The following is a 24,600-nucleotide window of genomic DNA, read 5'->3' on the forward strand; positions in this document are numbered from 1 at the left end:
ACAAACCAAACATGAATATGACATGAATATGGGAAAAAGTGAATAAGACATGAGTATCGGAAGCAGATTGTAGGAAGGACGGTTGAGGTCAATGGAGAAGGGAGGGAGAAAAAGGTCCTGAGGCGAGAGTAGTAAGGATGCAGGTATAAAATTGCCAAAGAATAAGCATTTTAAAGATAAAATAAATGACGCCAGGCACAGCTTTTAATCCCAGCTCTCAGGCAGAGGTAGCATGACCTTTGTGAGTTCCAGGACAGCCTGCACTATATAATGTGTTCCAGGCACCTAGTCTATATAGAGACTCTGTGTCCAAAATCAACCATTCATGATGTTTATTCTTTTAATGTAAGATTTTGATATATGTTCTTATTTTAGATTTCTTGCCCTGGTTGTTCACTCTGGATTTCTTCGAATCATTACACTTGTTTTCCTTCTCTTTAAACTACGATCAATTTATTTAGAAGATCGACTGTACTTAGCTAGTGCCCAGGTAACACAGCTTCTGAAACAAATGTGCTTGGGTCTTGAGATGAACAATTCTAGACATAAATGGGGCTGTGTTGGTATTTGGCCTCCCAGAGATGTCCTTCTCCTAGGAGCTTAACCACACTGTGGATTCAGTCATTTAATAAATATTTATTGAGTACCTGCTCTGTGTGAGAGCTATAGCTATGGTGGAGACCAAGATAAATAATCCTCTTGTTTTCATTGAGGTTATATTTTTACTTGGAACAATAAACAAAACATTAAGTAAAGAAATAAGAAATGTGAGCCAGGCACAGTGGTTCACACATGTAATCCCAACATTCTGGAGAAAAAGGCAGGAGAATCATGAGCTCCTGGATAGCTCTTTCAGAAAAAGAAAAGAAAGAAAGAAAGAAAGAAGGAAGGAAGGAAGGAAAGAAAGAAAGAAAGAAAGAAAGGAAGGAAGGAAGGAAGGAAGGAAGGAAGTCTAAATTCTGATAAATGCTATTTTAGGGCCTAAAATTTTTTCACCATTATTCTCTTACATCGTCTATCTGATACCTGAGGATTACCTTGACAAAAGAAGAAGAAGGAGGAGGAGGAGGAGGAGGAGGAGGAGGAGGAGGAGGAGGAGGAGGAGGAGGAGGAGAAGGAGAAGGAGAAGGAGAAGGAGAAGGAGAAGGAGAAGGAGAAGAAGAAGAAGAAGAAGAAGAAGAAGAAGAAGAAGAAGAAGAAGAAGAAGAAGAAGAAGAAGAAGAAGAAGAAGAAGAAGAAGAAGAAGAAGAAGAAGAAAGGAGAAAAAAGAAATAAAAAAGAGTAATGGAGAAAGGACACTTTTTATTTCATATTAATATTCTTATATTACATGGTGAGATTCTTGTTATATTTATTTATTTGTGTGTGTCTGTGTGTGTTTATTGTGTATATAAGTTCTGTAAGTTTCCTCCAAGGTCAAACATTCTATCTATAAAGAAAGTTTAAACATAGAGATAAACAACTAAAAAAAAAAAAAAAAGCTTCAGGAAGTTCTTGAAACTGACTAGATTCACTAGCTTACACCCCCTCCCCCTTTGCCAATGGAAACAATAGAAGCTGAGAGTCCTCTTTAGGGAAACAAAAAACAAAAGCAAAACAAAAGGCTGAGCTGAACAGCAGACTCTGAGACACAGTTAACTGCAAAAGACTGGAGACCACACCAGCTGCCTGGAAGAGATTTAGAGCAACTTAGGCTCTGGAAGAGAATATTGTCCCTGTTGATGCAGGCTGTGCCCTAGCTTCCCAGCTTTGTGAGCTGTCTCCTGTGCTGGGGTCCGCCTTGATGTGCCTCTGGCTTAGGGTCATATCTGATGTGTGTGTGTGTGTGTGTGTGTGTGTGTGTATGACCATGTCATACTGATGAAGTAGATACAGAAGAGGGAAGAATAAAAATGCTTATCAAGCTTTTGGCTTGACTGTTGTGGTATTTCCATAACCTAAGGCAGAGTCTAGAGTAGAGCTCGGCGTTCTCAGGATGTTTGTGCCCCTTGATTTCTGGTCTGAAGAAAAAAACAAGTGTAGTAAGATTAAGAGGAAGAAATACTTGCGTCTTGAATGGAGAATTATACCTTCATTTGTTGATGTCTGAGTCAACTCTCATTTAGGAGCAAAAGGTGACCCATTTTGATATTTGACAATCATGATAGGCAGTGCTTTCAAAGCATGTGCCTAGGAATGTATCAATTTCCTGTGGATTCAGAAGCTGGGCTGGTAGGATTAAATCACAATCCCTTAATTATAATCACTTACTTTGTGATTATAGAAAGTCACCTGATACTCCAGGTCTTGGTTCCCTTGTGGAGAAAATGGAGAAAATATTTATCTTTCAGGGTAGTTTTCATCATGGACCCCTTATGGTCTAGATGAGAACCACACAAAGGAAAAGACAAGAGAGTTGAGGGTATACTGGTTGTGGCTTCCCAAAGTGACCTAGGCTGAACTGGACTGACCCAAGAGGAGCTCACCAATGAGCTCAGTCTAGCACTGCAGGAATGGCTGAGCCTTTTCTGTATCTTTTCCATTTGGAGATATACTTAGAAGATAGTAAGGCCCAGCTAGCAGCCCAGGATAGATGGGTTAGCTCAGAGGAGCCTTCGAAGCCTTGGGCTACTAAGACTTGCCTTGCAGGTTCCACTGTGGCTCTTCCTCCTGGGTCTTTTCAGAGCCTGTATTGTTGCCCTTGGTAATGGTGGTTCTCGATACTGAACTGGCTCACTGTGCTGAAAATCCACTTTAACCCCTCTCACTCTGAAATATGTTTATTTATTTCCCCTCCCCTGTCTCTGCCAATCCCCTCTTGTAGGAGGTTCCTTGAGAGATGTGCCTTTATGGCATTCTTTGGCTCTGAACTGCCCAGATACCTTTCCCTTCTGAACTGTAACACGCATAGGGATGTAGCCTGTGGGCTGGGGAAACCTTTCCCCTTAGAGTTGTAACACTCAACACTGATATTTCAATGGTTTATGATAGGTTACTCTTTCATTTATGTAAATTGCCCATTCATGAGAATAGCAGGTCAGCTCTGGTTTTGTTTGGGTACAACCATGTCCCCCTTTGATATCCAAGCCTTCAAAACACCCTACACTGAGAGATTGGTAAAGAAAAGAAAGAGGGAAAGATTATTAAGGCAATGTGCTCACACAGACATCAGCTAATGTGGGTTTCTGAGGAAGAGTTCTTCCGTCTCGTGGCACAGAAAAATGCCATTAGCAGTCACTGCTGGTCATTTTAGTCGTTAGTCAAGTTCACTATGACTGTGCATAGCCTTGGGGGTGGGGCAAACGGACATTTAGTTCATTGTATAAAGTATAAAGGCCGTAAAATTGTGAGAGTAGTAAGAGGATGCATGCGGCTGTGACAGAAACCCAAGTGGCAAGAATAAACATTTTAAACGAGGAAGAAATTATAAGAGCTGCATGTATATATAGGACAATGATTGTGTCACCCAGGGAAGAGTTTTGAGGGACAAAGAGAATCAGGCAGCAATTGAAGAACTGGGCTTTTGCAATCAAGAGTAATCAGCAAGAGGTGACACAAAGCGTTAGCGCCCTGGAGAGCCTGGCCTGGGTGGAGAGCTGATCAGAACCAGCGCAGAGGCCCTTTAGCCTGCGTTAATGCAGGACAACACCAAGAATTTGTTTGTGGACTTAAAGGCTAAGTCTGTTTGTGGTAGGCCAAGGCCGGGCCTGTCTGCACACTAAGAGGAAACCTCCTCCGCGCTCAGCCCAGCTGCAGATAAGGTAGAGTTGCCGCAGGCTGGGCACCGAAGGCATTTCAAGGTCTACAATCTAGATATTGACCTGAATGAAGTTGCTGGCTGGGTAAAGCTTTTACCTTATATGGTTTTGTAAATCGCTGCTAGATGCAATGTGGCCGGACTGGGAAGGGATGAGCCCCCGGGCCTGGATAACCCTGACCTCCCAGGACACCTCACTCCTCAGCGGTGAGATGGGTAAATCTATGGTCACTCCGTGGAACACAAAGGGGCAGTGGCCAGCCGCACTGCTTTTATTTGTGCCTAGCGTTTGCCCTGCTTCAGTGTGGCTTTGGAAGTAAATCACAGCAAAGCATCGTTGACCTGAACTCCAGAAGCCATTTGTGTCCACTCTGTCACCTGGGCCGGACTCAGGTCTCCGTGTGTGGTGTGAAGCGCTGCCCGGAGGTACTTGCTCAAAGCCGTGAGTGACAGATCTCATCTAAACTGCCAAGTGAATTCCAAGTATTCTTATTAGATCTGTGGAGGTCAGCGGATTAGTAGTTCAGTAGTTTTTCCAATGATGTATTAGGGAGGAGAAAATGCCTACCAGCATATTTATCAGTAGAAAAGGGACAAATACATCTGATTTAAATGTTTTCACCATGATCTAACTCTTATTAGGTACAAGTTAGTTCATTTACTATAAATTTAAGCTGTTTTTTTTGGGGGGGGGGGCACATCATACAATGACCACGAGGCCCAAATCCCACGTCCCTCTGTGTGTCTCTCTCAAACACATTTGCACAAACCTAGGATTCCTTACAGAACTTTTCCATCTATTCAATTTTAGTCAATTGGGATCCACTCCAAGACCTTTTTGAGTTTGAAGGGAAGCACCACTAGTAACTAAGCCACGCAGAGAACAGGGGCAGTCCAGACTAGAGTGCGATGGGGTCTGCTTTTATAGATATGCAAATCCAGTTGACCTTGTCACCTTCCAAAGGGAGCCAGGTAGAAAGTCAGCCATAGGCTTCTCAAGCTAACCCTGGGCCGGTCTGAACTCTTTTGAGCATGTGACTTACATGATAATAACCCTGGGTTAGAGACAGCGGAGACCCTCGGGAGACAGGACGTGATCTGACCGGCCTGACCAAGCAGTTCTTTTGTCTAGGAATAAAGGGTGTGGCGGTGTGTGTGCTTGTGCGGTAGGGAGGGGAGGCCTGGGGGGGTTAGTGCTTCAATTTTTCCTGCCTCTCCTCTTTATACATGTGAAATACACTTCAATTGTCATTGCACTCTAACAGTTCTCCTCCCCTACAGAACCAGAGAGGAAATCAGCAATTTACAGATCTCCAGCCATGTCTACCTAAGCTATAGACATGCGCACCCTCACCAAGTAATTCAGAGTCTAGACGTTTATTTTATAGACTTTGACTCTTGTACGATGATAGATGCAGATGTCATTGATTACAGCAATGTTTCATTCCCAAGATGAGGGAGGGAGCCGCAGCAGGAAAATGAGAGAAAACTATCTAAATGTTAACTAAGAAGGAACTGAGTAAGTAAGCTACGGAATATGGCAGTCAGTGGGAAGTAAAACACAGATGTAGGGAATTCTGTGACTATCAAGATATATGACAAAAGATTCCAAAGAACACGTGTAGCAGTTTACACGTGTGTGAAAGTGGGGCCCAGCAGCTGTCGACTCTGTCTACAGATGGCTAAGACATTGCTGGATGTGAATCAGAGTTTTCTTTTCTTTTAAAGATTTATTTATTTATATGTATGTACACTGTAGGTGTCTTCAGACACACCAGAAGAGGACATCAGATCTTGTTACAGATGGTTGTGAGCCATCATGTGGTTGCTGGGATTTGAACTCAGGACCTTTGGAAGAGCAGTCAGTGCTCTTAACCACCATGTGACTTTAGAATCTATTTTGAAAATGAGTAAATCAAATTAAAGACATGAAATGTATGATGACTCTTATGACATGCTTGGAGTAATTTGCCTTAGGAAAAAAAATGACTTTTGCGGGGATATGGAGAGCCTTTTGGTGTACTCGGGTTAAAGACACTTTGGGAATGTTACATAATGTCCCAGTATTGTGGTCCCAAAATCATATGTTGAAATCCTAACCTGCAAGGAAAAGGGTTAGAAGGTGAGACCTTTGGTGAGGTGTTGGTCCCGGAGGACAGAGCTAACTGTTCTTCCTTCCACTGGAGGAAGCATTAATAGGGGGGCTTCCTGTCTAAAAGGCAAAAACCAGGCACTGTTAGATACTGAATCTGCAGGAAACATAATGGACTCCCCTGCTTCCAGAACTGTGAGAAATATATATGTTGCTTATAGGTTAACCCTGCTCATGGTATTTTGTTATAGTCATCTGATGAATTAAGACAGATGCTAAACTCCCCACCTGTCAGCAAACATCTGCTAGGTACTGTGGGGGTTCCAAATGTTAATAAAACCATTTACAGCTGCATAGCAAAGTGGCTCTCTTAACACTGGCAAGCTGTCCACTTTCAGGGTAGTGAATTTTATGTCTTTTACCACAACTTTCTTTTGCTGCGGTTTGCTAAGGATCAACCACCGGCTTAGCCCTACCCCAGTTTCTTTTAAGTACCGAAACAAAACAAATTGCCAATCCACATTGTTTTAATAGCATTTCAATACTTTACCTACTAGAAATGCTCGACTAGCAGCTATGAAAGGAGCCTGGCCATTTGAAGAGCGAAATGAAAAGCAAATGAAATCACTGCTGCTTTTAAGACGGGGGTGATGGGCACACAGGACTGTGTGAGCACTTGCTCTGTAAAAGCTGGGCCCTGACTTCAGCCCACAAGTAGCACATGTGCTCACATGCAGGCACACATGCACACTCTAAGGCAAATGCCCAGAGACAAGCAGTAGCCGTGGTATGTTGGCACCCTGTGTGACTTTGGACCCTAAGTCCTGGGTTCCATTCCTGGCTTGACTCTTTTTCTGGTTGAACTGTGAAAACGGGAAGACCACTTCCATTTTTGAAGACTGGTGGCTGCTAAAATAAAATAAGTCAGGCAGTGCGCTTAGGAAGATGCTGCACATATGGTGTTTTCATGTATGGGAACTCAACTGGGGCATTTAAGCACGACTTTGAAAAATGGGTAAACATTTGGTAGCCTAGAAAAAGCCTAAAATAGGGAGTTTCTATTTGAAAAAGTATTACAATTGGGTTACAAGTGCAAAGGAAACCTGGGGATTAATTAGAATTTTCATGAAAATGATTCAGGGGAATCTTTTAGTAACTCTTTAATATAGCTAAGAGGCAGTTCAAAGACCCAGTTTTCCTCTGTTGTTCTGTTTCTCTGTTTGATTTATTTCTTTTAACTTCTATGCCCTTTAATGATCCTCCCTTTCCGCTTCTTTTACAGTGCTGAGATCTAGGAAGAGCCTCAGGCACAGCAGTAAAGATTCTACAAATGAGCGACATCCCAGTCTCTTTTTAATTGTTTTAACCTTAAAAGATTGACTCTAATATGAGGATCATGGTTTTAGGATGTAATCTGGGGGACCTTAGTGGATAAGAGCATTTGTTGCACAAGCATAAAGACCTGATTTTGGTCCCCAGGCCCCATGTTTAAATAAAAATTCCCAAAACCCGGCATAGCTTTTTATGTGCCTATAACTCCAGTGATGGGTGAACTGGGGGGAAGATCACTTGGGGCTTGGTGGTCACCAGCCCAGCTTCAAGAGCTGTGAAAGAACTCCATCTCAGAGGGTATATACACACACACATGCACTCACACATACACACACACACACACACACACACACACCCTCACACATATATATACACACACACACACACATGCACTCATACATACACACATACACATGCACTCACACATACACACACAGGCACACACTCACACAGAGACACACACACATCCACACATGCACAAGCACACGCACACACATACACACACACAGGCACACACACAGGCATACACACACACACACACATACACACACTTATATATACACACACAGATAGTGTAAGCCTGTAAGAATGCAACCCTTCTAAATTTCAGCACAGTTGTATGTTTTGATTTTTACATGTGTATGTGTGTGTGAGATAAACTTGATCATAAGTATGCTCACATGCATGAGGCTGACATTTGTGTTTTCTTTAGTTGCTCTCCATTTTGTGTGTTTTAATTTTTTTTTTCAATTTCATGTACACTGTCTCTGTCTTCAGACACACCAGAAGAGGGCATTGGATCCCATTACAGATGGTTGTGAGTCACCATGTGGTTGCTGGAAATTGAACTTAGGACCTCTGGAAGAGCAGTCTTAACCACTGAGCCATCTCTCCAGCTTTTCTTTCTTATTTTATTGTATTTTTTCCATTTTGTGTTCTGAGGCAGTGTCTCCTGCTAAACCTAAAGCTCTCCAAACCTGTCTCATGGAGTCGTCCATCCTGCCCCACGTGTCCCGCCATCCTGCCCCACGTGTCCCGTCATCCTGCCCCACGTGTCCCGTCTCTACCTCCTCAATGTTGGCGTTCCAATTGACTGCATACCTACTCACTTTCATGTGAGACTTAAGGATCCCAACTCTGGTCCTAATGCTTGATACCATCAACCTTGATGACTTGATGACGTAGTGGAAGGAGAGCCCTGAAACTTGTCTGACTTCTATACTCTGTCACATATGCTTCTGAGTCGGATGAATAAGTAAATGTAATTTAAACTTTTATAAAAGCAAGGAGAGTCATCAGTCACACCGGGACATTATTAAAAACAAGCAAATACCGTGCAGTTGCCTGCAGATTGGTAGAGGCCTCCTTTATGAGTGAAAAGGAGAATTCATTTAGGTGTTAACTCTTTAGCTTGACCCATGCACAGAGTCAAACTTGAGTTGCAGTGAAACGGAGAACTATTGTTTTAGGATTGCATTTTAAAATGGGAGCTGAAGAGATGGTCCAGCAGTTAAGGGTGATTGCTGCTCCTCTTGCTACTTTTCTATTGTTGAGAAGAACCACAATGTATCAAGGAAATACGTTAATTGGGCTTTCAGTTTCAGAAGGAGAGTCTATGACCATGACCAGTGGGAAGTACGGCACCAGGCAAGCAGACATGGAGTAGTAGCTGAGAACTTACATCCTGTTTGCAAGTTCAAGGAACAGTTAGAATTAACTTGAAACCTCATAACATTGCACCTCCTCCAGCAAGGCAACACCTCCTAATTCTTTCCAAAAGTTCCATAAACTGGGAACCCAAGGGCCCATTCGTATTCAAACCACCACCACACTCACTGCTCTAGCAGAGGACCTGGGTTTCCCAGTATCTACCAGGCAGCCCAGAACCATCTCCAGCCAAAGGATCTCGTATTCTCTTCTGACCTCGAGGGCATCAAGCACACTTGTGCTGTGCAGACCGACATACAGGAAAAACATATACAAACCAATCAAACCTGTTTTTAAAAAGTTATTACCGTGTGTGTGTGTGTGTGTGTGTGTGTGTGTGTGTTTACACACGCTCTCCAGTGTGTAAAAGTCAGAGGGTAACTTGTAGGCTTAAGTCCTCTCTTTCTATCCTGTGAGTCCAGGGAATGAACTTCAGGTCATCAGGCATGGCAGTGGGTCCCTTTGTCCCCTGAGGTACCTCCCTGGCCCGTGTGGTGTATACAGTCATTAGTGTATACGGTCGTTAGTGTATACGGTCATTAGTGTATACAGTCATTAGTGTATACGGTCATTAGTGTATACAGTCATTAGTGTATACAGTCATTAGTCCCTTACATGACGATGTGAGCTTAGTAAAGCAATGGCAAGTTTTAAGAAAAGCAAGCAAACAAACAAACCAGAGGTTCAAAATTTTAAAGATTTACTCAGAATGGACTCAAATCTAGGTTTTCCAATCCCATAAATTCCACGTGATTTTCATTTCACCACCTGTTTTCCCTCAGAGCCTACTGGCCGGCCATCACACTTTTACAAACTATGGGAACAAAGCGAAAGCTGTGAAGGTTAATTCTCTCTTGTAGGACATGGGCATCCCTGGTTGGTTGATGAGAAAGCAAATATCAATGAGAAAAATCAGCTTTCTAATTTTAAACCCTAGTGGGATACTCAGCTACCCAATCCGCAATGCTGGAAGAAGCCCTCCTCCTGGTCCTGTGCTCCCCAGGGCCCTGGAGATGCAGAGCTGAGCAAGGGTCCAATGGTGAAAGCTAAGGTCCGCCCCACGCTGCGTTCCCCCGTCTCTCCCAAAATGAGAGAGGAGGGAAGGGGCTGGATTACATATGAAATTCTTTTCAAATAGAGAAGTCATTTCCCTTTGGGCAGAGAAAATGGGGCAGTTGAGGAGCCAGGAGACCCCTGGAGTGGAAAAGCACATTTGACCTATGACCTAATGCAGGTGAAACACTTACAGTTGGACAGTTGGTGTTTGATTGGTGGATGCTGTCTTAATTAGAACTCCGCAGGCTCTTTCTAGTCCCAGCTCCTCCGTTAACGTGTGACTGGGGCGAGAGAACACATCTGTCTTGTTCATTGCTGAATCTTTAGCCCAAGATTAGTGTCTTGCAAATTATTAGTGCTAGTGTATTGCAGGTGATGATCTAATCCTGAGATCTCAGAACAGTGAAGTTTCTCCCGGGTTTCAATGATCTAATCCTGAATCTACTACTGTAAGTCTGAGTTTGTTTTGGTTCTAAAATCAGACAAGAGCATTTTGCAACCACATTAGCACTTAGTGTTACATATTGAACCCCAGTATTAAAAAAGGTCGGTTCACTCAGTACAGCAATATGTGTGTAATTCTCCAATAATGTTAGTGTTAATTAACCTTTCCCTTTTCCACACATGCTGGTCAATTTTATTAAGTATGACAGTACTTTTCCTCTTGCTTTTATGTGGTTTTAGATATTTTATTTGGGGTAAGAAAGAATGTGTGTGTGTGTGTGTGTGTGTGTGTGTGTGTGTGTGTGTGTGTGTACTACAGTAACACTATGCCTGAGTCTTTTAACATTTTTGTATTTTTAGGGAACAAATTCAGTGTTGTTATGCATTCCCATTGCTTTGGAAAACAAGCTTTTTCTTACCTAAAAGTAAAACTTTCCCCCCAGTTCTTATTACACCAGGACAGAGAAAATAGTCTCAGATTGTCATGTGGTTGGGACACAAAGCTGATGAGTTGGACATCTGAAGGTGCCTTTGTATGGCATCATTATATTAAGGAATTACTCACAGCACCTGCCATTGTCATTCCCAGCCAAGCTGGCGAATGCACCCCAGACGCCCCAGAAGACAGCCTGCACACAACAGTAGACTGTAAAAGAGTTTTATTAGAAAATATAAACAGTTACATTGGATGACAAAAGTGAAATCTAAGGACACACAAATGCTTTTAAAACCATTTGTAAAAAAAAAAAAAAAAAAAGACATAGTACAAAAAAAGAAAAAAGGAAAAAAGCAAACCACGTAGAGCAGGTTGAAAGGCACTCTGAGAAATGTTTCATCTGGGGAATGACTTCACAGCTCTCATAAGAAGGCTCCTCAAGGCTCAGAGGCCCGTTGTGGCCTGCTGTTTCAGTCTGGAATTCACAAACTTTCCTATTTAGTGTCTGACTTATTTCCCTGTTACACAGGAACTGGAATTTGAACTTTGCTCTCCAAAAGCCAAAGGCCAACTAATTTAGGAGACGACTCTCAAAATCAATGATGGCTTCTTCTACTTTCATTAGCTCTGTCTGCAGTGATGAAAGGATCTGATTTCCAGATAAGCAATGATCCTGATGGCTATTTTTACAAATCACATTAATTTCGATGCTCAGCCCTGAGCACTGGCGGCATTCCTGAGGCAAGCCTGGATTCACGCAGCATTCCAACCGAGGGTGCTTTTCAAGTTTCCAACGGAATCCTGTCCAGATGAGAGATGATACCTTTCTTGTAGTAGCCTCAAGGTGCGGAAGTTGTTTCCTATGGTCTAGGTATAGCCCAGCCCCTCTGCTGGTTGAAACATCTGCAAAGACTTTGTTCAGTTTAGAGACATCTGACCATCCGGAGGCTGCCATCTGGGTTACTTCCTTTTTCCTTATTACTCACTTAAAGCATGGATGATCTGGGCAGGTTCTCATCCAGAGGGAAATGGGGAAGGCCTGGGGAATATACGGCCCAGAAGCTAGTTCTGAATGTCTTTCTCAACCAATCGATTGATTCCCTCAAGCCATTATCACCCACAGGCCGGTACTGGGAAAGCAGACAACAGTAACTGTGTCTGTCCTCAGACAAGGACCAATCTATGGCAGGCTGCATTTGTCTCAACGTGATGAATTACATGTGTTCGCTCTTAGTAACATATCCTATTTAAAAGCATGTTTTATGTATGGAGCGCTGCAATTGTTTGAATTCCCCCATATCTCTTATTTTTGGTAGCCACAGGGTTTATGGAATATTTCATTCAAACTATTCAATCTGTTTCATATTTTTATGACTACCTAACATTGAAAGGAACATTCTAGAAAGGCTTTTGTAAATGACAATCATTAACTTCTCAAATTCCATGGGAAATCAAGAGTAGTGGCTTATATCTGACTGAGTCAGGGGAATTGCCAAGAATTCAAGGCTTGGGTAGACCTTAGCTCAAAAGGTAGGGGTGGGAGGAGAGTTCTGGAGAAATGGCTGAGAGGATGGGGGTTTGGTTCCTAGCAGCTTCACTGTGCCTACAGTTCAGTTCTAAGCAGATCTGATGCCCTTTTCTGGTCTCTGTGGGCACTAGGCAAGCTCATGGTACACATCCCTATAAGGAGACAGACACTTGTACATATAAAATAAATTTTAAAAAATGAAAATACGTTAAAAACACCTCTTAGGAATCTCATTTGATAAGCAAATGGTGAAGTGTGCAATTCAGCAGATCCTTCATGTGCTTTCCTCGCTCTAGGCCTCAATGCCAACTTACAAAACCGACTACTTAATTACCTTTGGGAAGTATTTTTTTCTAAAGATGTTAATTCAGTTGGATAATTTTATGCTCTCAGAACATGACATTAATTTCACATATTTTATATATTTATATTATGCACATATTTTAATAAGTTACATAGAAACTCTTCCTTCATGATAATGAAATCATACAAAAAAATCAAATCTGTTCCTGGAGTTGCTAAGCAATAAATTAAACTTTTAAAGAAGTAGGCAATTTAGGGTGCATTCAGGTGTGGCTGTCCAGAAGAGACCGCAGCCCCACAGCACCCTGGTGGGGCTCATCTATTTGCATGACAGTCCTGCAGAAGTTCAGACTAATCAGGTCACAGCGTCCTGACACAATTGTTTCTACGTTTCTACAGTGACTCAAAGAACAGGAGACTTCAGAGATGTTAGCAACAGGAAAAAGTACTTTAAACTCAAGGCAGGCGCAGCAGGACCTGTATTGTGCACACGTAGAATAATCAGATAGCAGATCCTACAAGTAGTTCAGCCAAAAGATTGCGCCACACTGACTATCTCTCCCCAGTGGAATGCAAGGCTGGGACAATGGGTGGTAGCTAAGGCTCCGCCCATTTGCCCTGCCACTGCCTTTACTGAATGCTCTATACAGACTGTCTCGCCTTGGCTGCAATTCAAAATGAGACCTTGGAAGGTGACGTCATTGGATTCACAGCTCCATCAGCCTGGGCCCCACACTTTTCCAGTTCCAATGTCTTCGACCCTCTTTGCAGAGCAATACTATTACTAAATGCAATTGGGAACTAAATACAAACCAACCTGCAGAAGGAGCAGCTTTGTTCCTGAGGACAAATCACTCTGCCGCCGCAAGCCTTGAGAGAGACTTCCCTTCTCAAGAGGATGCAAAGCACATGTCTTGTCAGACTGAGCTAGGTTTGGAGTTCAGTGCATGCTCACCTCCACTCCAGTACTTGGAACGACGGTGTAGGATCCTGGCCCTAACGTGTCCACAGAGGACATTAAAAAAATTAGAGTAGCCGTGACGGGAAGAAAGTCGGATAGTAGTGTGTGCTTTTGCCTTATAATTTAGAGTTGAGTTTGAACCCAAAGCTCCCCACATGCAATGCAAGTGCCTCTCTACCAGGGAGCCAAACCCTAGCCCTGCTTTATGATTTTCTAAATGGAAGACATTGATTAAAGTCTGGTATCTGCTTTCTGATTCCAGTTAACATGGGCTAACTGCATTGCCCGAAGCTTCAGTTCCATTTCAGAAAGCTCCTCTCCTTGAGTGTCCTTTTCTTCTCAGAGCTCCTCTACTAAGAGCTTCAAGTGAGACAAGATTTTTATATTTACACAAGGGTGCAAGGCATTAGCGTTCCTAACGTGTTTAAATAGAGACCATTTAAATGTCGAGCAATCTGTTTTGTCTGCAGGAGGCCCAAACTTTAACAATACCTCACACAGTCAGTCTCAGTGGACTTAATACATTTCTAATCCTAGATACTCGGCTTGCAGCAGCAGAAAAGTTTATTAAGAAGGTCTCTTGCCTTTAAGATTCTATGAATTAAAGGACTGATAAAAATTTTTGACTCTAAGTCAAATATTTGATGTAATGATTATATATATATATATATATATATATATATATATATCTTCTTATTCCATATGTCACTGCCTGATAAACCTATGCAAGTAAAATTGGCAACACAATTTTAAACATTATACTTTTGTAGATTTTTGAACAGTTTGTAATAATTGGATATTCACCCCCTTCCTATAAACATCTCAAAGCAGCCATGGTAGGTAATAGTTGTCCCTCCAGGGAACACTGGGAGTCTAATTTACCCTTTACTAGAGAGGCACGATTCGCGTACTTTACTCCAGAGTTCGAATCACCAGAGGGCATCCCCCAGCATCAAACCCGGCTTCACCCCCGGCTGACCTATCAGGGGACCGCTGGCACCAAGAAACCTGAAGCGTAAAACTTTGACAGACACACTGCTTACTCCATGCGTAGATGGCAGTCACGTGTCTACAACATAAGGCATTCTTGACGTTTTCCTGGCGTAAATGCTAGCGTTGGAAAATGCCTAATTAGAAGTTTCCGCCACGTATTGTTGAGCCTGGGCAAGATGTTCAAGACCGTGAAAAGCTGAATGTAATGAATGGCCTTGTTAGTTAGAAGCTGGAATTTCCCCCCCCAGTTCATTGTTCTTTTAAGTAATCCGTTTGTACCCATACGATTAACTGAATTCATAATTATTTCCTTTGCTAAACCAGGACTCCAGACTTGAGTACATAAATTAAATTTCACGCACACATACGAAAGACTGCTTAGCGAAAAAGTATAAACAAATTACAGGCCCCCTTTAATGATCTTTGATTTCCATGATAGTTGTCTTTGAAGTTACCTACTAGGCACCGTGGTTTTCTGTGTCTAGAAAGCTGCCTAATAGAATCCAGCCTGCTAACCCCGCAGGTTGCTCTTTGTGTGGTTTTCTTCCACACTGCAGCACCACTCCCTTGGAATAGCCCGAGCCTGGAAGGGGCAGGACCACCCCAGCTCCTGACACCCGAATCCCGTGGGGTAGCCGCGGCCACCCGGGCAGAGTCAGTGCCTGGTTGGGTGCGTGACTGGCTGCACTCCCCACCCCGACGCTGTGGTTATGCAAACTGATCTCATCGCTGTTGCTCACGACTCGCGCTTCCCGTCGCCTGCACGCGGCGTAACCAGACGCCCGCCCCTAGGTCTCCGAGCAGCGAGCCAGAGCTGCAAATAAACCCGATCGGGTCGCCACGACGTCCCACGACTCCTCTAGTCATTCTTCAAGTTACCTCCATCACGCCCCAAAGGTCACAAGGACAGAAACTTCCCCGCCCGATCCTTCTGCACCGGGATCCTCGACCCCTCCCCCTGCCCCCTGCGCTCGCACAGCTGCCACCCTGTCCCTGGTCCGCCGGAGCTCCTCCGGGTTTGGGGTCCGTCCCCCCTGCCCGTTCCGTCCTTGTCGCCGACTGACAAGTGCCTTGCAACTTCCGAGCCGGAAACTTGCTGGCCAGCCGAGGAGCAGGGCACCCCCTCCGGCTAGAGAAGGCGTCCGGAGTGAGATTCCTCCGCGGATTAGGCGGCGCCGTCGGCACGCAAGGCCAGCCCGGGCGGCCAGGAGGCCCCGGGAGCGCACGCGAGCGGCGGCGGAGGCTGGGGCTTGCGTGACCCGCCGGCTCCCGGCCGCACGCACTTCGTGCCGGGGGCACAGGTGCTGCAGGGCGGAGCCCGCCGTCCGCTTTACAACCCGGGACCGCAGTCACGCTAGGTTTGAGGGTGGGGAAGCCAGTGACCTGGGTAGTAGAACCTGCTCAGACCTATGCGTTAATCCACTCGGGAGCCGAGCTGCTCTGTCAGTAGCAATAAGCCGCAGAACTTTCTAAGGAACGGGTTAGGTCCACAGGCACAGCTCACAAGTGCGAGTTCCCAGGCGTGCCGAAAAGGCAGAGGCGTTGGCCGCTCATTGGGGCAAAACCTCATTTCTGAAAACAGTCGTGATCCTTTGTTTTCATCCCTCCCAGAGGCACCCCACACACAAACACACACACACTCCACATGCCCAGGCCCGGAGACCTCTTTACTGTGATGACTCAAAAGCTCAAAGGAAATGAAGGGAACACACAGGTTTTAAGGCTGCTGAATCCAAGTAAACTCTTGGGCAAAACTGTATGGCCAAAAAAAAAAAAAAAAACAAAAAAAAAACAAAAACAAAAACAAAAAAAACAAAAAAACAAAAAAAACGTTTTTCACGCAGCTATCTACTTATGGAGATTAGAAGATAAGTCAATTTTAGGAAGAAAACATTGACACCCAGTTTAACACAAAACCACTCCATTAAACTGAAAGCTTGGAAAACCCTACATCGGTCTTTTCTATAACTTAGACTTTGGTGAATTTGTTCCCTTATTCCCCTGGGGTACCATTAGAGGCCTATGGTGCCCAACCTCCCCCACCTCACCCCACCCACTACACACATGCATTAGTAAGGAAGCAGGGTTCTCTTTGACTCTCACCTAAGTGCATGTAGGTAACGTTTGTCTTTGTCCAGCATCTCTTCTCCTGGGCAGGACTGACCCCTTCCCTGGATTCCTCTAGCTATGTAATTAAACGTGTCCATGTGTCTGGTGTTGCTTTTTCTGGTCCCACACACTTGGTCAAGAGGTTACTATCTGGCGGAAGCTAAGTCAGTTGTGGTACCCAACTCCTAGTCTTAGTGATGAGGTAAAAAGACCAGCATGTAACTCAACTTGTGCCAAAGAATGTCACTAAGTTACCTAGGTTGGCCTTGAACTTGTGATTCTCCCAACTCAGCCTCCCCCTTCCCTGTCCCACACCATTTCTAACAGCTATTCAGTCTTGTTTGAACAAGTTTATTTTACATTTTAATATTTCCTGTTCTCTTTTCTTTTTCCCTCTTGTTCTTACTGTTTCCTCATGTTCTCATTAGGAGCCCAGGTTGACTTCTAATTTGCTGTGACCTTGGGCTTCTGATCTCAAATGACAGGCTTGTTGTACTGGGCCCAGCAGTATGTGCTGCTGACAGTCACTCGATCCCAGGGCTTCCGAAGGCTGGGCAAGGACTGGACTACATTCCCAGCCTGTAGTATTTCTGGCTCTAAGGCTTTATAAGTACAGCTCCGATGGACACTGAATACCCCTTCCATTAACTTCTTGGAGCTTCTATCATCAGGACTGGGTCGCTGATCTCATAGAAGAGCCAGGAATTGACGGATCTCAATCTATTCCTGGCCTTGGGAGGCCCAACAGGTTCTGGGGAATAGATAGGGTAGAGATGAGGGTGAAGAGGTTTTGGTTCTGGAAGAAATGGGAGATGGCAGATCAAATGTCTATGTTGATAGTTTTGAACATTTCAAGAACTTAAATCCCTTAAAAAGTAATAAATGTCTAAATTCTTTAACAGCGATGTTTGGGAGCACCGGTTGCTCTAGACCCTGATGATTTGGGCTACTACAATGATTTTGATAACATCTGTTTGATAAACTGATAACAATGATTGATAATTTGTACTAAGAGTTCTCAGCATATGCTTATGGTGATGTAAGTATTTTCCTTTGTGGGACAGAATGTTATGTGGCCCAGGATGAAGTAACTGTAGCTGAGGATGACACTGAACTTCTGATCCCTTTGCCTCCACTGCCAAAGTGCTGGTATTACAGGTTTGAGCCAGCTCATTGCTGTATGTGACATTGGGAGCTGAATCCTGGACCCCAGGCATGCTAGGCAACTTTCCAAATGACCTACAACTCCAGCCCACAGTTACGTGAACGGCATTAAGTCTTTAGCCGAGACATACCACATGAGAAAAATGACTATACCTCATTACCTGTAAATTAAAATGTACAGGCACATACTTCACCATATAAAACAGAATCACCTCTGCCAGGTACGCATCAAAATAACGTGAATTAAGGTTCTCAGGTTTTGGAAGTACCTAATATATAAAGGGTGTTTATTGTAGGCCAGATTGGGATCCTATGAATTTAATAAAAGGAATTTGAGTTAATGGGAAGATTAATTTTTAAGACATTACCACTGTCCTATTTCTGAGTATCAAATTTACTATGGGTGTTGTCATTAGAGCATTATACTTTGGTATTTTAAAAAAATATGGATGTAACAAATATTGGATTATACTGACACACTACATTTTTTAAAATGAAATGCTCATCAGTAGTGGGCAGCCTGAAGCAGATATATTTACAGCCATACAACATTTTGCTGTAGTGGGTGTCTTTTCAACAAATTATTTACTCGTTTTTATTTTGTGGGTATTGGTGTTTTACCTGTATGTACATCTATGTGAGGGTGTCAAATATCCTTGAGTTGGAGTTACAGAAAATTGTAAGCTGCCATGTGGGTGCTGGGAATTGAACTTAGGGTTCAACTGAACTGAACCTCTGGAAGAGGAGACAGGACTCTTAACCGCTGGCCCATCTCTCCAGTTCCTGTAGTGGTGTCTTAATTATCAAGTTATCTAAGGGTCTAACTTGTCTCACTGAAAATATGTTCAACAATTAAAGTCTAGGACTCCAACAGATTCATATTTGTCCCCGGATTTGTCCCTGCACACAGGACAAAGCGTTGGAAGCCCTGGAGAGCTGCCATTCGAACCCTATAACCTTTATTGTGTCTCATACTCAAGTTTATACCGAAGCAATGGGAGGAATAAAAGGACACAGAGCTCGAGCCTCAAAACAGTGTTTTGTGGCCTAACTCATTTCTAGACCACAACTTTTTGGGGTTCAGTATGCAAATCGGCCTTGTAAGGTGATCTGCAGCTTTAAATGTAAAAGCACGCTAGAGGCGAATGTGTAAAACAAAGCCAAGCGGGCTTCGCAGCTAACCGCTTTTGAAATGGGAAACATCATGAAGAATCCAGGTTTGAGACATGTGTCTCTAGACCGCAGTAGGCCAATGTCCCGGGAGGACTGGATGCTCGGCAAAGACCACTAAGGAGCGCCGCCACTTCCACCCACCCCGGATTCAGTGGGTTCAGGGCGCTTCTGTATTCACAGGATGGGCCGTGCCCCTGGCCACGCCTATCATTTGGTTGAAAGTCAGTGGTAAGTAGGACCTGACAGTTATACTTGGAAGGGTTCTCAAGTGAACGGGGCATTGTGTATGAAGGGCCTTGCAAACAGAAAGAACCCAACAAATGTTGGCGTTTTAAAAATTCTGCACTCGCCTTGGATGGAACCCAGAATAGCAATGAAAGCAGCAGTTCTTTCCAACCTGGGAGGTCCTATTGCAGCCATTTTATTCAGACTTACGGGAGGACAGAGTTGTATTGTGTTGTGACTTGCAGGATGGAAATACTGTTGGACTTAAGTGTCACTTTATCACGCTACCTTCGTACCATGTCACACGGACTTTAAAATCAGCCATCTTGGGTGGACTTCCTACTGGGTTTAGCAGACTTATAAACAAAGTACCTATTTTCCTATACTGCTTTTCATGGGTGCGCGGGAAAGAAAGGAAGGCGGTGGCATGAGACAAGTGCCCCAAATGACGGGCATAAAGGACTGTCCTGTGTGAGAAGTATTTTTGGGAAATCCCTATGGTAGCAAACACATGGACGTTCTTATAAATTGTAGGAAGTCTACAGGCCACATGGAAAACTGAATCTCATTCATACACAGAGACTCTACAAACTAGGAGAGAGGGTACCCTACCCCCGGGGTCACTGACCCACACGGAAAATAACAGTGAAAGGCCACAAGGAAGTTAAAAGGAATTTAATTTTTCATTTTCTTTTTTAAATGGTGGTTTATCTTTAAAAGTCATGGCAAAAAGGGAAATATCTTACAGTATAGCTCAATAGTAAAGCACTTGCTTAGCATATGTAGGCTCCTGATTCACACACACACACACACACACACACACACACACACACACACACACACGGCTACCAGAAAACCAAAACCAAAAGGATAGCACAAAATTGTATTCAATACACCCTACAATGAGAATATTTTAATTTTAGTTATAGAACAGGCAGTAATGGGATAGGCAAAGAAGGATGAGAAGAGAGGGGGAAGAAACTGAAATTAATAGATAGTCAAGAGAAAAAATGCCAACACAGGACAGACAGTCTTTGGAGCTGTCATTAAAAAAATTGTTTTTCAGTACCTGCCAGTCATATTTTGACCTATGCTAACCTGCTAACTTTTTCAAAGAAACTTTTTTTTTTCATTTTAGAGGATTTAAAATTTTTTTACTATTGTATTTTAATTACAACATATATCTCTCCCTGCTCTCCTTCAAATCAATGGACTCTTTTTCTTCTATTCTCTCATTCAGCCCAACAAAACTTCCCCTCCCTCCATTCCTCCCAACTCCTGGCCCCAATCTCCCCTCCCTCCATCCCCCCAGCCCCAATCTCCCCTCCCTCCATCCCCCCAGGCCCTGGCCCCAATCTCTCCTCTCCCCTAGATTCACTGTTCCTCCATTTCTCTTCAGGAAAACAAGCCTCTCAGTGATAGTCACCAAACATGGCATAACAAGATGCAACTAGACTAGGCACAGATTCACATGTGGCACCCCTATAGCAAGTCTGGCGTGTGGTAATCAGCAATGGGACTTGGGTTCGAGGGGCATTATAGTGGCAAGGAAAACAGACTCACAGTGGTGTGTAACAAGTAGTCAGAGATGAAAGTGAATTACAGCATTTCCACAAGACTTCACCCCGTTTTCAGAGGGGTGCCTTCCCTTGTAGGTATAAATGCTCAGTAAGCAATATTATTGCCAAAACTGTAGTTATGTGCTCTAAAACAATATTTTGGTTAATAACAGACCAGTACACTGGCTATAAAATTCCTAATATCTAGTGATGTTAAAAGTTATGGTAACATTCTGTGCAATGCACAACTCAAGTGTTCGTGGCGATGCTATCAGAAGCCTTCTGTTTGTAGCACTCGAGTATATATTCACTCATATACAGCACATAATAGTTACACAATAGTAAGCAACTGTTGCTAGTTTCTGTATAACTATACCTTTCATGACTTAGACAAGTATCCACTATTTTCTAACTAGGTATCAACCAGCAGCTTCAGTAGTTGTGGCACTACTTAGAATCATCTGTTCACCCTTCTCTCTTCAATGTCTTTTCTTCCTATTCATGCAAACTATTCTTTAACAGTAATTACAGTCTTTTCTGCTGGGAAACCGAGTTTCCTTTAGTTCCTGGAACATCAGCACACTGGACCTCAGATAATCCTGGAGAGCAGAGTAAGAAGCCATTAATTACACTAGTGGCCTGCGTTAGTCACCAAGTATCATCTCATCCTGCTCGCTGGTTGCGTAGTAGGTCATCAATATTTGTTTTATAAATAAAGTATGAATAAAGGGAAGTCGTCCGTGTGTAAAAGCCAGAGGCCTTCCATAACTTGAGTGTGCAGTAGCACGTCTCATTAAAACTTCATGAGCTAATCTTTCATCTTGACTTCTTTTGGAGAAGGAAATTCTATGCAAGCCTTCCCCAGTCAATCTGCCCTCCCAGCAATGGCTGAGGACGTGCTATCATTCCACTTAAAAGCATCTTTGTCCTCCTCTAGAGAGCAATGATTGCCCCTGCAGTAGAGCACATGGCCCCCAACTTCCGCCTCTTCATCAGCCTCGGCTGCCAGTCCGGGTCCGTCACAGAACCGCGCGTAAATCCGCCCTCTCCTCCGACCCCCGCCACACGAACCAGCTTCCGCCTAGTTCGCTTTTGGGACCAGTGATGCAAAGGAGCTCCGCTTCCGCGTCGGCGTCGGCGTGGGCAGTGACGTCACCGCGCCCTGACGTCAGGCCAACGTGCAGCGCGGTCGTCCGGGAGACCGGGGAAGCCGTTTTACACCCTGCGGAGTCCCGGGCTAGGTGAGGGTCATGTCCTCTCTCAGTCCTCAGAGGACCGGGCCGCCGGGGACTCAGTTCCCGCGCAGAGGCCAGCAGTGCGGGGCGGCGAGGCGGCGGGGACGGGGAGAAGGAAGGCGGGGCGGCCTCTCGGTTCCCGGGCGAGGCCTGGGCCAGTGCGGGCCGGTCGGACATGACCTCCGGCTCTCCTGCCCCTGACCTGCCCTCTTGTGAATCACGCTCCGGGAATGGTACTTGAGGAAGGTCCTGGAAGCAGAACCCGAGTTAATGACCGGGCGTGACACCGGTGTAAGAATCGGAAATGAACCACCAAGGACATTTCTGCATTTCAGAACACACACGTCTATCTCGTGACCAGTGTCGCAGAGAAGGTTCGCAAACACGCACGTAGCAGCGGCCACGTACCACTGTACTTTTGCCAAGGACGGTTTCCACATATATAATGGGAAAGATCAAAAGGAACTTGTTTGGTAAAATGATGAATGAGTAAATTAAAAATCACAAGTTTTCTCCCACTAAAGAGCAAACAGTCCCACACTTCTTGAAATGCAGAATTATCTGCGAATTCTATAGTTCTTTTCACGGGTAGTCATGTCTTTATAAAGACCCAGTGGGATTTTCTAAAAGGTTTAAAAGCCATTTTCTTAAAATATAGGCACAACAAAAATAAACGTTAAAGAAAGTAGTGCCCTTGTAGTCACCTTGGGAATTTTGGGTGCCTACCTCTTAGTTGTAACCATCAGCATGCATTCCTTAGCAGAAAAGCAACTAGTTACTACAGTTTGCACTCAGAGTTTCCATGGATTTACAATAAAATAATGTCCTCTTTATTTGAGGACATGTTACAAGTGTTCTTGTCTCTATGACAAGAGTGAGACCCCTAGTCGTGTTATCATTCTTCTGCAATGTGCATTGGAATCAGTTTCTTCTCCACCCCCATGTTTTGGAGGTCCTTCTAATTTTCCAGGATACTATTCTTATTTTTTTTCATAGCCAGAAGCCTGCCACTTCTGGTGATATAGTAATACATTAGAGTAGTCACAGTGTAGGCATTAAATAAATATCCCACTGGTACCTTGAATTTATATGTTATGTAGGTCCATGCTTGCTAATACTTTTGAGGATGGTATTTTAAGAGGAGAGACAGTTGGTTATTTAGGGGAAAATATCCTGTGGAGCTGAAGACATAATCAGTCCCATTTACTAAAGACGACAGTCTGAAGATAATGAGCCTCTGGTTTCTTGCCATGTGACTATGACAGTATCAGATTATGTACTTGGTCACTTGGACCCATGTCAACATGATTAACTTTACTCTCATGGTTGACCTCAGTTAACATTACCAAACACACACATTGTCTTGTGTTATATGTGGGAAGATGGTTCATTAGTTTCGTTTGTTTTAAATAGTAGCTTATTGAAATGAGGGATAGTTTGGGCTAACACAGGGTTGAGGAGTCTCTCCTCCACCAATGGATGCATAGTTTACAAAAATAACACCAGCATTATTTTTTTTTTCCCTTTAGTCTCTTGCCCTGACTTAACTCAGTCTTAGGAAGCCGTTGCTGACTTCCCATTCCCCACCTAAATGGTAGATAGGTCATTATCCTTTCTTGACTCTTACATTCCATGGCCTTAGACCATCTTTTCTGCTGTGGAATCTGTGTTTCTGTCACTTGAGTTTGCTGCACCACTCTACCATTCTGGCTTTGACATCGATGCGTGTGTGTGTGTGTGTGTGTGTGTGTGTGTGTGTGTGTGTGTGTGTGTGTGTGGCATTTGGTTAGTATGAATGCATATGTGTATTATGTTCATGGACACACATGTGTATGCATGTTTATGTATGTGTGGAAGCCAGAGGTTGATGCAGAGTGCCTTAGTCACTCTCTACCTTACAGGGTCTCTTACCTGAGTTCTGAACTGGTCAATTCAACAAGTCCAGCAACCCAGCTTGCTTTCAGGATCCCTGTCTCTGCCTCCCAAGGCTGGTATTTCTACATTTATGGGTGCTGGCATCCTCAGTGAGCCTTCTTAGTCCCCTTTACTCTTTCCATGGATAGACAGATGGACTGTTCATCGATACGATTGGATTGGGTATTCTTTGTCCAATTTGGGGAATTTTTGAAGGGAGAAAATAATGTCTCTGTTGTCTGTAGTTTCATGAAAGTAATAAAAGTTTCATTTTGAATTGTTGGTATTGGAAAATGAAAATCTGTTAAAGGTAAAATCTAGATGAATTTACATAGATATCCATCTCTGTTACAGTTGAATGTTGTCTTTGATGCTTTGGTGGTTCTTCAGTTCAGTGCCTGTATATTGTAACTTAGTAACGTGAAGTATTTTTGTCCTCTTATTATTTAAACAAGCCTTGATGGCACAAGTGTTTTTTTTCTTATCCTGCTGATCTAGAATATGATATTATGTTTGGCATTAGTTTCTGTAGTTTTTCAGAAAAATGTTACTTTACAATACTGAAATAAGTCTACTTAAAATCTAATAGTTACTATGCTGCAAGACAAATAATTAGTAAAGCACTATTATTGT

Source organism: Micromys minutus (genome assembly GCF_963924665.1).
Source record: "Micromys minutus genome assembly, chromosome: 4".
Lineage (NCBI taxonomy): Eukaryota > Metazoa > Chordata > Mammalia > Rodentia > Muridae > Micromys > Micromys minutus.